Raw genomic sequence first — 14,169 nt, forward strand, 5'->3', positions numbered from 1 at the left:
GGGAGGAGTTGATGGAGGAACTTCAAGGCCAGGGAAGAAGTTAATGGAGGAAACTTCTAGGCTGGAAAAGTGGAAGCTGAACTCTGTGGGTGAGCAGAACCCCTTAGTGAGGAGCTGACCTCAAGCTGTGTAAAAGAGCAGTGAAGAGGAGTTTCACGTGTCTGTGGGATCAGTGGTGAAGCATCACTGGTGTTTGATGAGAACTTCATTGTTCAGCAGTTTGTGAGGACTGCAGAAGAGCCTTGACTATTTTGGACAACCTTGAGATATACATGGTAGTGAGCCTCTAGGAGCAGAACTGAGGTTCATGGTGATCACACATGATTATATATGGGGAGTGCTTGAATGCTTATTGGCGTGTAAGACGCAGTGGAAGGTGAGTAAGTAAGTAATTATCAGTAGAAGGCACCAAACCGGGAAGGCTATGTATCACCATCAAATGTGCGGGATAATCAGAAGGCGGTAAATATCACCAAGGATGCCAATACGAGAACAAGAACGCATAAGGCGAACGATATCAAAAGTATCAGAGTCGCCAAGAATTCTACTGAGGGACAAGCGACCACGGGGGACAGTCGGAAAACAAGACATATGCTTGTCCTGGAAGTCAGGACATTCAACAAGGATATGTACGACCGTAAGAGGGACAATGCAATTTGGACAATAAGGAGCAGGGCGGCGCTCCATTAAGTGACCGTGAGTTAAACAGGGAATGGCCAATACATAACCTAGCCAGAGCTGTTTCCCACCGTCGGTTATGGTGGAAGGAGAAAGGCTACTGGGACACACGACTCTTGAGAGTACACAGTTTGTTACCAATAACAGAAGACCTACAATGCTGCCAACGGGCAAGGATGGAGGCATGAATATCTGGGTAAAAGTCGGAATAAAGAACACCTTTATGGGAGATGGGACAAGTTCGCATAGCGTCCTTAGCGGCAGTATCTGCACGCTCATTTAAAGAGACACCAACATGGCTGGGAACCCAGCAAAACGCAACTGACTTAAATTTAATCGAGATAAGAAACAGCCAATGTTGAATCTCGATGACCACAGGGTGAACTGGATTAAAGGACCCTAAAGCCATGAGGGCACTACGAGAGTCAACTGCTACCACGAAGGAGGACTGCCCCCGGGAAAGCAGGAGACGAAGAGCATAGAGATTAGCATAGAGTTCTGCTGAGAAGATGCTAGCCTCCGGAGGAAGGCGACACATATAAGTGTGGTCAGGAAAAACAACAGAGTAGCCCACACCGTGAGCAGACTTTGACCCGTCGGTGAAGATGGGAACGGAGTGGGAGTAAGAAGAAATGTGCTCAAGGAAAAGGCATTTCAGAACTGTATGAGGGGTAAAAGCTTTAGTGATGTGGGTCAGAGAAGTACAAAATTTGGGAAGGGGGACCCTCCACGGGGACAAGGAGGGAATAATACGAGGAGAAACATTTGTAAGACGAACCGAAAGAGAATCTTGTAAGCGAGACAAACGGACAGAAAGAGGAACAGGAACTACAGGAGGGGTAAAAGTCAAAGCATGATAGAGGCGAGAGTGAGGATGCTGTAAGGATCGCGCAAGATACCGAAAACTGTAGCGATCACGGCGATCCTGGAGATACAGAAACCCAGTGTCAGCGTACAAACTGAGGGTAAGAGTGGAACGAAATCACCAGAGCTGAGGCGCAACCCAGTATGGTGCAAAGGATCAAGATGGCGAAGAGTAGAAGGAGAAGCAGAAGAGTATGCAGGGCAACCATAATCGAGCTTAGACAGGACGAGATAGGAATGCAAATAGAGGAGCGTGCACCTATCTGCTCCCCAAAAAGTATGGGACAAAACCTTAAGTAGGTTAAGGGCCTTAGAGCATTCCACACGGAGGTAAGAGACATAGGGCGACCAAGACAAACGAGTGTCAAAGAATAACCCCAAAAGCTTCGCGGAATCTTTGTACTGAAGGGGATGACCATAAAGTGACAAAGAGGGACGAAGAACGACCCACTTCCGAGTAAAAATCATGGCACAAGTCTTAGTAGTAGAAAACTGGAAGCCATGATTAGTGGCCCAAGATGACACGGAATCAATCGCAAGTTAAAGCCGCCATTGAAGGAGAGGCGAATCATCACCTCGACAGCAAAGAGTAAGATCATCAACATAAAGAGCGGAGAAGATGCCAGAAGGAAGGGAGGAAAGGAGACCATTGAGGGCAACCAGAAAAAGAGTAGTACTCAGAACACTACCTTGGGGCACACCTTCATACTGCCGAAAAGAGGCAGAGAGAGTGGCACCAAGCCTGACTCGAAAGGTACGACGATAGAGAAAGCTTTGAAGGAAGAGAGGGAGATTACCACGAAGGCCAAAAGAACGAAGTTGGGACAGAATATGGTATCTCCAAGTCGTGTCATAAGCCTTTTCCAGGTCAAAAAGGACAGCAACAACGGAGGTCTTCGCAGCAAAAGCAGTACGAATATAGACCTCCAAGTTCACCAGGACATCAGTCGTGCTGCAGCACTTGCGAAAACGAAATTGAGAAGGAGAGAGGTGGTGATGGTGTTCCAAGAACCACATCAGATGGACATTTACCATACGCTCAAACAGCTTGCAAACACAACTCGTGAGAGCAATAGGGCGGAAGTCCTTAGGAGACGTACCGAGAGACCCTGGTTTCCGAATAGGGAGTACAATGGCATCGAGCCAGTTCTCAGGGACGGACGACGACTGCCAAACCTGGTTATACAGATTCAGTAAATACTGAAACGTTCACTGAGGGAGATGGCGAAGCATCTCATAATGATCGTCATCCGAGCCCGCTGCTGTAGATCCGCAGAGGGCCAGGGCAGACTGAAGTTCAGAAAGAGAGAAAGGATCGTTATAGGGAAGGCGGAGATGAGTGTGGAAATCTAAAGGAGAAGATTCAAGAACAGGCTTACGGAGAAGGAAGGATTGAGGAAGATGAGAACCAGAGCTAACAGAAGAAAAGTGGGAACCCAATTCGGCCGCGACCTGCACTGGATCCGCCACAAGAGTCCCACGGAGGTGGAGAACCGGCGAGACATCTGGAACGAACTTGCCCGCAAACTTGCGGATCTTCTTCAATATCTGCGGTAGAGGAGTATCGGACGTAATGGTGGAAACATAAGATTTCCAACTCTCACGTTTAGCAGTACGGATGGTCCTACGGGCCACCGCACTTGCCTTCCGAAACAGAATAAAAGAATCAGACGTCTGCCGGCGGCGGTGTTTTTCCAGGCTGCACGCTTACAACGGACAGCCCGAGCACAGTCGGCATTCCACAAGGGAACACACTTCCGTGTGCCCCGGGAGGAAGAGCGACGGATAGAGCTGAGGGCAGCGTTGAAGACAGTGTCATAAAAAGGGAGGAGGGCACGAGAGGCAGAGAGGAGAGGTCAGAGAGAGTAGCACGGAGGGTGAATAGGCACCAGTCAGCCTTGGCAAACTGCCACCGAGGGAAGGAAAGGGGAGGGTGGAAAGAGAAAAAGGAAACGAGGATGGGGAAATGATCACTGTTGTGGAGGTCATCAAGAACCTGCCACGTGAAATCTAAGTAGAGGGACGACGAGCAGAGAGAAAGATCAAGACAGGAAAGGGTGCGATTTCGAGAGTCTAGATGAGTGGGCTCACCAGAATTTAGAAGAGATAGAAATGAAGCGAGGACGAACGGTTCGAGAAGACGGCCTCGGGTGCTTGTCAGAACATCACCCCAGAGGGAATGTCGACAGTTGAAATCACCCAAAAGGAGCACCGGCTCTGGCAAGGAGTCCAGGAGGTGTGTAAGATCAGGAAGGGAAAGAGGGACACTTGAAAGGAGATAAAGGGAACAAACTGTATACCATTTACCCACAAAAACACGGGCAGCAGAGCAATGGATAGAGGACGGAAGAAGTAGGGGGACGAAGGGAATATCAGAACGAATTAAGAGAGCAGTAGAGTTATGGGCCCCAGCAAGAGCTGGGGGGGGGGGAGAAAGAAAGGAATAACCACGAAAGTCACCAGGACGAGCACCAAGCATGGGTTCCTGGAGACAAACACAAAGTGGTGTAAACTGTGTATTGAGAAGTTGGAGTTCATGGATGTTGGCATAAAATCCACGAATATTCCACTGAAGAATAGACATTATCAAAGAGAAGGGACAGTAACAGAGAACAAGAAAGAAATAAAGGTAAAGAGGAACACAGTGTATTAAAAAATCTCAGGATCAGGGTCAGGATCAGGGTCAGGATCAGGGTCTGGATCAGGGTCTGGATCAGGAGCAGGGTCGGCAAAATCAGGGTTAGGGGGCATGGGTAAACTTAGTAAGGAGAGAGGGAAGGGAGCGAGAGAAGAGACCAGAGTCGGACTGACGGGGTCCGGAAGAGGAGGAGACAACTGAGAGGGGCAGGCAAGGACAGTTGGAGAAGGGGGGGCAGAAAGCAGGGAGTGCACCTCAGGAAGGGCAGCAACAGAGAGGGAATCGGGGGCGGAAGAAACCTCCATATCAGAGATAGGGGGTTCTACTACGGAAATAGAAGGGGATGTAGTGACATTGTCAGAGGGAGGGAGTGAGGAAGAAAGCGAAACCTTCTTACCCGCCGGAGAGGAAGAAGGAGAGGAGCCAGGCTTACGTTTCTGACTCGAAGAGACAGGCGTTCCAGTAACAACGTACCGGGCGACAGACTCAATGGTCTCAGCAGGAGAAGAGGAACGAGAGCGAAGAACATGAAGGTCGCTGGGAGGATGATGGACATCAGCCTATACCGACAGGTGGCGTGGTGGGTCACGAGACTGGGGAGAGGGTCTGGAAGAAAGAGTGGGGGAGATGGGGAAGAAGACAAAGGAGACATGGCGGACTGGGTAGGAAAGGGGGGAAATCCCAGATGGAGAACCGGGAGGGAGACCATCTGGGACACGGGGCAAATGAATAGGGGAGGCGGTGGTGGGTATGGCCGGGTTTAAGGCTTGGAAACGGTTCTGAGACTGAGGAAGACGGGAAGGACGAGGAGAGGTAGAACGCAACACGCGAGCGTAGGGGACGACCGTGAAAGGGGTGAGACGACGAACTTGACGTCTCGCTTCAGGAAAAGACAGACGATCACGGTGCTTCAAGTTGAGGACGGCTTCCTCGAGTTTGTAGTGCATACACGAGCGTGAGAAGGTAGGGTGGGCTTCACTGCAATAGAGGCATCAAGCTTGGGGAGAAGCGCACTCGGACTTAGAATGACTATCGTCCCCTCACAAGGGTCACAGATACACAGTACTGGTGCATTTGAGGACAACGTGCCCGAACTTACAACACTTATTGCATAGTCTAGGAGAGGGAATGTACTCCTTCCTGAACGGAGCATCTGGCACCAGCAAGAATAACAAAGGGCGGAAGGGCCCTACTATCAAAGGTGATTTTTACAACTCGAAGGGGCTGACGGCGATGACCACGAGGGGGTCGAGTAAACGTGTCCACCTGGAGGACAGAATGGCCTTGGGCATGGAGAATATGTTTAATATCCTCCTGGCAATTATTGAGGTCCCGAACACCAGTTGCAACATGGTGTGGGAGGAGAACAGTGCCAACACTGGCATTTAACCGAACGTTCTTGGAGACCCGGACAGGGGTCTCACCAATGCAGGACACAGCGGCTAAGCGAGTAGCTGCATCCTGAGAAGGAGCAGCGATGACACGCGTACCGTAACTGGTGGAGTTAAAAGTAACAGAGGCATCTACTGAATCATCAAGGTGTTTATGGAGGGAGAAGTCGTCAGGAGTAGAATCCAGATGGTGGAGATCAATGTATTTAGCCCATGTAGCGGGACCAAACAAGGCGTTGTAAGTACTATTACGGGAAGGGATCGTGCGAGTGCAGCCGTGGTGGGAACGGCGGTAAGAACCTCCGGAGGACACGGGGGTAAAAGGCGCAGTAGTTACAATGAGAGACGAAGCCGCGCCAGGGGACGAGGTAGTCACCACTGGGGGCCTGGGGCTCGACCCAACCACAGAGGAGGGAGGGGAGCCGAGGGGAGGAGCCAGAGAGGTCAAAGGAGGAGCAAGGTCGGGACCCAATGCAGCGGAGCCTACAGAACCCGGTCTTCCAACACGGACCGACTCGGAGGCTTGGTCGCCCACCCCACGAGCCTGAGAAGGTAAAGCAGGAACAGTTGAAACAGGATTTATCATCGCTACGAAAAGGAATATTCATTCACGAATGTGCCCCCACACCCACCATGGAGCCACAATTAGAGGCAGGACACCCAATAAGAAGCTATCGCCGATCATGCCGGGGCCTCCCAGGGGTGCGTCGTGAGTATACGCCCCACAAACGCCACCTTAAGAACCGACAGTCCGTCGAGATCGGGTTCAGTGACGAAAGGGTGATTGACAATAAAAGGTTCCCCTCGCTCTCGACATTGGGTACTACAGTTCTACGGGTGCAAGAGTATGCCTCCCCAAGCACCCGGACGTCAAAATAGAAGAAGTCCAAAGGAATAACAAAAACAAGCAAAAGGTCGGCAGGAAACGGCAAACAGATAGGAGAAGAGGGGGGAGAAAAACGAAACAGAAGGAAAAGGAAAAGGTCCTCAGCACAATTAGAGAGGACAGCAGCAGGAGCACAAGGCTACAAAAGGACAGAGGACTGTCCCAAGGAGCATCACACTCCGGCAGGCGCCCACTAAGCCCCCTCACGGCAGCAACGATCTGAGCGGGGAGGGGGGCAGTGGAAGGTGAGAGATTGATTTCTTTTTGTGTTGGGGAATATTTAAGCAGATATTTCTGGTGTTACAGCCATAGGCTGAGGTTTTATATACTTTTAGAGCCGATTGTACAAAATTGTTGTGATGATATTGCAATCCCCACTTAGTGAGGGAGTGTTAAGCCGAGTGTTGAGCAGCCACTTGGTATGGATGGTTGGTGAAGCCAGGATATGATATTTGATTGCTACCAGGTTGTAGCATTTTAGAGTGTAGTATGCCAGCATTTCATTCTTTTTATGCCTTGTTTTGTGTATGTTTTTTTCGTTTATTAAATGTGTATTGTTAACTGGCTTTTGTTCTTGTCCTGCTGAGGCTTCCCAGAAAGCAGGGGAGAGAGAGGGGATCACAGTTGTGGACAGGGTGGCAGAGAATACTAATTTGTAAAATGGTAATTTTGGAGATCAATCCAAACAAGGAGAGTGGGGAGTCATAGCCGCTCAAGTAGGGTGTGTACACAGGTCAACGATGTCAGTGTTGGAGCCGCACCCCTAAACATGTGATGCTGAACCCCTCTCCAAGATCAAGAGGCGTACAGGGTGATCTCCTGAGTAAATTTCAAGCACTCCAGTGTTCATTGTTGGTCGACAGACGGTAGCAAGAGTGTGGCTGCCGAGGTCGGTTTTCTGTTCTGGCAGAGAGTGGTTGGGGAAAGTTGTCCACCTGTACGCAAGTAACAATCTGGTGCAACAACCAGAACTCTCATAGGAGGTTTAAGTTCCATCCCTGGAAACACAAACCGTAACTGTCTCTATTTTCGGCTTGTTACAACTTGTAATAAAGTTGTTACATCTTGGATTAACGTGTTTATGACATTAGAACGTTGTTACAATTTGCTATTTTGGTTGTTATAACTGGTTAAGAGGTGTTAAAACTTGCTCGAACGTTGTAGCAAGGTCGTAGTTTTGGTGTGTGTTTGGCGGGATAAGCTCCAACCCCCCCTCAGGTCAGAACAGTAATCACACATTTGTGCATCAGTTTGTACAGGACAGATGTCCCGTACTAGAATTGCAGGGGTTGACAGTCTTAGGCGATTTCATTTCCCTGTTAACTCTTTGGGAGGCTAAAATTCTAGCCTAATTACATATTATTTAACCCAGAGAACTGAATGTGAACACCTACTACAGTCAAGAATGATTCTGGGACTACAGTGTGAAGAGTGACATTAGTTATATTAACTTGAAGCTTGTTCAGGTAACTTGTCACTGATTTATATACACTGTTGGTCGTTGGATTATATAGACAGTCATGCTCCTTTGTGTTTATTTCCTGGAGTTACTTGGCTGACAAATTGGGTTTAATTTAGTTTAATTGATTCAGAGGATGGAATATTCAATCAATAACGTCAAGTATGGTTTTGAGACAACAGTGGGTTCAGTGATATTGGTCGCAGTGATTTGTAGCTTGTTTAGGCTACTGTTGCTGGAAATAACTAACAGATTATTTTCCTCTAACTCCTAATATTAATATTTACTAGTAACACTAACACATAGAATTAATAGCATTAGCGTTTCCATAGTAAGGCATAATTTAGCCAGAAAATTCCCAGCCATCATGACACCAAGCGTCGATAGCAGGCTTAAACATGAAGTCTGCTACACATGTTGGAGATATATAGAGTTCAGTTAATTACTCTAAAATAATATTTCATTACGAAAGAAATAACCATTTTGCATGCTTATGCATACTGAGCTTTACTGAGTGCAAATCCTTAACTGTAGCCTCTGTTTAACTCAACAGTAAAATGTGTACTTGGTTGTAAAAACGATTCTTCGCGGTGGGGATCATATTCCAGGAACTTGCCCGAAACGCCGTGGGGGGCCCAATGCAGCGGGGGCTACAGAGCCCGGTCTTTCAGGCCGACTCGGGGGCTTGGTCGCCCACCCCACGAGCCTGAGAGGGTACAACAGAAACATTCAATGACATAAATACGAAGAGTGACATTCATCTACGAATGTGCCCCCATACCCACCATGGAGCCACAATTAGAGGCAGGACACCCAACAGGAAGCTATCGCCGATCATGCCAGGGGCCCCCTAGGGGTGCGTCGTGAGTATACATCCCACAAACGCTACCTTAAGAACCGTCAGTCTGTCGAGATCGGGTTCAGCGACGAAAGGGGGATTGACAATAAAAGGTTCCCCTCGCTCGAGACGTTGGGTACTACAGTTCTACGGGTGCAAGAGTATGCCTACTCAAGTGCCCGGGCGTCAAAATAGAAGAAGTCCATAGGAATAACCAAAACAAGCAAAAGGTCGGCAGGAAAGGGCAAGCAGATAGGAGAAGAGGGGGGAGAAAACACGAAACAGAAGGAAAAGGAAAAGTCGTTCAGCACAATTAGAGAGGACAGCAGCAGGAGCACAAGTAAGTAAGTAATTATCAAAAGAAGGCACCAAACCAGGAAGACTATGGAGCACCATCAAATGTGCAGAATAATCAGAGGGGGCTAAATATCACCAAGAATGCCAATACAAGAACAAAAACGCATAAGGCGAACGATATCAAAAGTATCCGAGTCACCAAGAATTCTATTGAGAGACAGGCGACCACAAGGGGCGGTCGGAAAACAAGACACTCGCTCGTCCTGGAAGTCAGGACATTCAAGAAGGACATGCACGACCGTAAGAGGGACAATGCAATTAGGACAATAAGGAGCAGGGCAGTACTCCATCAAGTGACCATGGGTTAAGCGAGTATGGCCAATACGCAACCTCGCCAGAGCTGTTTCCCATCGCCGGTTACGGTGTTAGGAGGACGGCCACGAGGAGACACAACATTTAAGAGTATGTAGTTTGTTACTAGCAAACAGACGACCAAGAAGCCTGCCAATGGGTAAGGATGGAGGAATGGATAACCAGGTAAAAGTTGGAATATGGAATACCTTTAAGAGAGATGGGACAAGAGAGGACAGCTTCCTTGGCGGCAGCATCCGCATGCTCATTTAAAGACACACCAATATGGCTGGGAACTCAACAAAACTCAACCGACTTAAATTTACTGTGAACAAGAAACAGCCAATGCTGGATCTCGACAACTACTGGATGAACCGGATTAAAGGACCCGAGAGCCATGAGGGCACTACGAGAGTCAACAACAACTACAAAGGAAGACTGACAACGAGAAAGCAGGAGACGAATAGCGTAGAGAATAGCATAAAGCTCCGCTGGAAAGATGCTAGTCTCCGGAGGTAAGTGACACATTTAAGTGCGATCAGGAAAAACAACTGAGTAGCCAACACCTTCCGCAGACTTAGACCCATCGGTGATGACAGAAACGGAGCGGGAGTGAGAAGAAAAGTGATCAAGGAAAAGGCGTTTTAGAACCTTAGGCGGGGTAAAAGCTTTAATGATGCGGGTCAAGGAAGTACAAAACTGCGGAAGGGGGACTCTCCACGGGGGCAAAGAAGGAACAACACGAGGAGAAACATTAGAAATACAAACGGAAAGAGAATCCAGTAAGCTAGATAACCGGACAGAAAGAAAGAGGTGGTGAAGAGAAACAGGAATCGCAGGAGGGGTAAAAGTTAAAGCACGACAGAGGCAAGAGGAAGGATGTTGTAAGAACTGCACAAGATAGCGAAGACAGTAGCGATCACGGCGGTCCTGGAGAGACAGGAAGTTAGTGTCAACATACAAGCTAAGGACGGGAGTCGAACGAAAAGCACCAGAACTGCGGTGCAATCCAGTATTGTGCAAAGCACCAAGACGGCGAAGAGTAGAAGGAGAAGCAGACGAGTAAGCAGGGCAACCATAATCGAGCTTAGACAGGACGAGAGAGGAATGTAAAGCAAGGAGAGTGCGCCCATCTGCTCCCCAAGAAGTATGGGACAATACCTGAAGGAGGGTAAGGGCTTTAGAGCACTCAACACGGAGGTAAGAGATATGGGGAGACCAAGACAAACGAGTGTCAAGGAATAACCCCAAAAGCTTCGCAGAATCTTTGTACTCAAGGGGATGACAATAAAGTGACAAAGAGGGACGAAGAACAACCCGCTTCTGAGTAGAAGTCATGGCACAAGTCATAGTAGTAGAGAACTCTAAGCCATGATCGGTGGCCCAAGACGACACAGCATCAATCGCAAGTTGAAGCCGGCATTGAAGGAGAGGCGAATCATCACCCTGGCAGCAAAGGGTACGATCATCGACATAGAGAGCGGAGAAGACGCCTGAAGGAAGAGAGAAAAGACCATTGAGAGCAAACAGAAAAAGAGTAGTGTTCAGAACACTACCCTGGGGCACACCTTCGTATTGCTGAAAAGAGGCAGAGAGAGCGGTACCAAGCCACACCCGGAAGGAACGACGAGAAAGGAAGCTGCGGAGAAAGAGAGGGAGATTACCACGAAGAAAAAAAAGAATGAAGCTGGGATAGAATATGATATAGCCAAGTGTCGTCGTAAGCCTTTTCCAGGTCCAAAAGGACGGACACAACGGAGGTCTTCGCAGCAAAAGCAGTACGAATATAGACCTCCAAGTTCACCAGGACATCTGTCGTGCTGCGGCACTTGCGGAAACCAAATTGAGAAGGGGAAGGTGGTGATGGTGTTCCAGGAACCACATCAGGCGAATTTTAATCATATGTTCAAAGAGTTTGCAGACACAACTTGTGATGGCAATAGGGCGAAAGTCCTTAGGGGATGTTCCCAGAGACCCTGGTTTGCGAACAGGGAGGACAACGGCATCGAGCCAGTCCTCAGGGACTGACGATGACTCCCAGATCCGATTATACAGACTCAGTAAATACTGAGACGTGCACGGAGGGAGATGGCGAAGCATCTCATAATGAATACCATTGGAGCCCACTGCCGTAGAACCGCAGAGGGCCAGGGCAGAACGAAGTTCAGAGAGAGAGAAGGGATCGTTATAGGGAAGTCGAAGACGAGTGCAGAAATCTAAAGGACGAGACTCAAGGACAGGTTTGCGAAGAAGGAAATATTGGGGAAAATGAAGACCAGAGCTAACAGAAGAAATGTGGGAACCCAGTTCGGTAGCGACCTGCAACAGGTCCGCCACAAGAATACCATGGAGAGAACGGACCGGTGAAACATCGGGAACAAACTTACCCGCTATCTTGCGGATACGCTTTCAGATCTGTGGCAGAGGAGTTTCGGACGTAATGGTGGAGACATAAGATACCCAACATTCACGTTTAGCCGTACGGATGGCCCTACGGGCAACCGCACTCGCCTTCCAAAAGAAAAGAAAAGAATCGGCCGTCTGCCGACGGCGGTGTCTCTTCCAGGCTGCACGCTTACAGCAGACAGCCCGAGGACAGTCTGCATTCCACCAGGGAACGCACTTCCGTGGACCCCGAGAGGAAGAGCGAGGAATAGAGCGGAGGGTAGCATCAAAGACAGTGTCCTGAAAAAGGAGAGAGCGAGGGAGAGGCAGAAGGGAGAGGTCAGTGAGCAGCAGCACTGAAGGTAAATAGGTTCCAGTCCGTTTTAGAAAACTGCCACCTAGGGAAGGAGAGGGGAGGGCGAGAAGAGAAAAAGGTAACAAGGATGGGGAAATGGTCACTGCCATGGAGGAAAGCAAGACACCCTCGTCCTGGAATTCAGGACATTGAACAAGGATATGCACAACTGTAAGAGGGACAACGCAATTCGGACAATAAAGAGCAGGGCGCCGCTCCATTAAGTGACCATGGGTTAAGCGAGTATGGCCAACCCGCAGCCGTGCCAAAGCAGCTTCCCACCGCCGGTTACAGTGTAGGAGGAAGGCCGCTGGGCCACACTACGTTTGAGAGTACGCAGCTTGTTACTAACCACAGAGGACCAACAACCCTGCCAACGGGCAAGGATGGAGGAATGAATAACAGGATAAAAGTTGGAATAAAGAATACCTTTATGGGAGATGGGACAAGAACGGATAGCTTCCTTAGCGGCAGCATCTGCACGCTCATTGAAAGAAACACCAATATGGCTGGGAACTCAGCAAAACTCTACTGATTTAAATTTACTAGAAATAAGAAACAGCCACTGTTGAATCTCGATGACCACCGGATGGACAGGATTAAAGGACCCTAGAGCCATGAGGGTACTACGAGAGTCAACTACAACCACAAAGGAGGAATGAGAAGGAGAAAGCACGAGACGAAGAGCATAGAGAATAGCATAAAGTTCTGCCGTAAAGACGCTAGCCTCCGGAGGGAGGCGACACATATAAGTACGGTCAGGAAAAACAACAGAGTATCCCACAACGTCCGCAAACTTAGACCCATCGGTGAAGATGGAAATAGAGTGGGAGTGCGAAGAAAAGTGCTCAAGGAAGAGGCTTTTCAGAATTGTAGGAGGGGTAAAGGCTTTAATAACACAAGTCAAGGACTTACAAAACTTGGGAAGGGGGACTCTCCACGGAGGCAAGGAAGGAACAATACGAGGAGAAACATTAGAAATATGAACATAAAGAGAATCCTATAAGCGAGATAACATGGACAGAAAGTGGGAGACTATGAAAAGGAACAGGGACTACAGGAGGAGGAAAAGTCAATGCACGACAGAGGCAAGAGGAAGGATGTAGGAAGGACAGCGCAAGATAGCGAAGACAGTAGCAATCACGGCGGTCCTGAAGAGAGAGAAAGCCAGTGTCAACATACAAACTGAGGGCGGGAGTCGAACGAAAGGCACCAGAGCTGAGACGCAACCCAGTATGATGCAAAGCATCTAGACGGCGAAGGGTAGGAGGAGAAGCAGAAGAGTGTGCAGGGCAACCATAATCGAGTTTAGACAGGACGAGAGAGGAGTGCAAATAGAGGAGCGTGCGCCTATCCGCTCCCCAAGAAGTATGGGACAAAACCTTAAGGAGGTTAAGGGCTGTTGAGCATTCAACTCGGAGGTAAGAGATATGGGCTGACAAGACAAACGAGTGTCAAAGACTAACCCTAATAGCTTTGCGGAATCTTTGTACACAATGGGATGACCATAAAGCGACAAAGAGGGACGAAGAACGACATGCTTCCGAGTAAAAGTCATAGTACAAGTCTTAGACGCAGAGAACTTGAAGCCATGATCGGTGGCCCAAGACGACACGGCATCAATCGCAAGTTGAAGCCGCCGATGAAGGAGAGGTGAATCATCAATCACCCCGACAGCAAAGGGTAAAATCATCAACATAGAGAGCAAAGAAGACGCCAGAAGGAAGAGAGGAGAGAAGACCGTTGAGGGCAACTAGAAAAAGAGTAGTGCTCAGAACACTACCCTGGAGTACATCCTCATACTGCTGAAAGGGGCAAAGAGAGCAGTACCAAGCCGCACACGAAAGGAACGAAAGAGGAAGCTCTGGAGGAAGAGAGGGAAGTTCCCACGAAGGTCAAAAGAACGCAGTTGAGACATAATATGATACCGCCAGGAAGTGATGTAAGCCTTTTCCAGGTCAAAAAGGACGGCAACAACGGAGGTCTTCGCAGCAAAAGCAGTACGAATATAGACCTTCAAGTTCACC

This window comes from Procambarus clarkii, chromosome 16 (assembly GCF_040958095.1).
Source record: "Procambarus clarkii isolate CNS0578487 chromosome 16, FALCON_Pclarkii_2.0, whole genome shotgun sequence".
In the NCBI taxonomy this organism is placed as follows: Eukaryota; Metazoa; Arthropoda; class Malacostraca; order Decapoda; family Cambaridae; genus Procambarus; species Procambarus clarkii.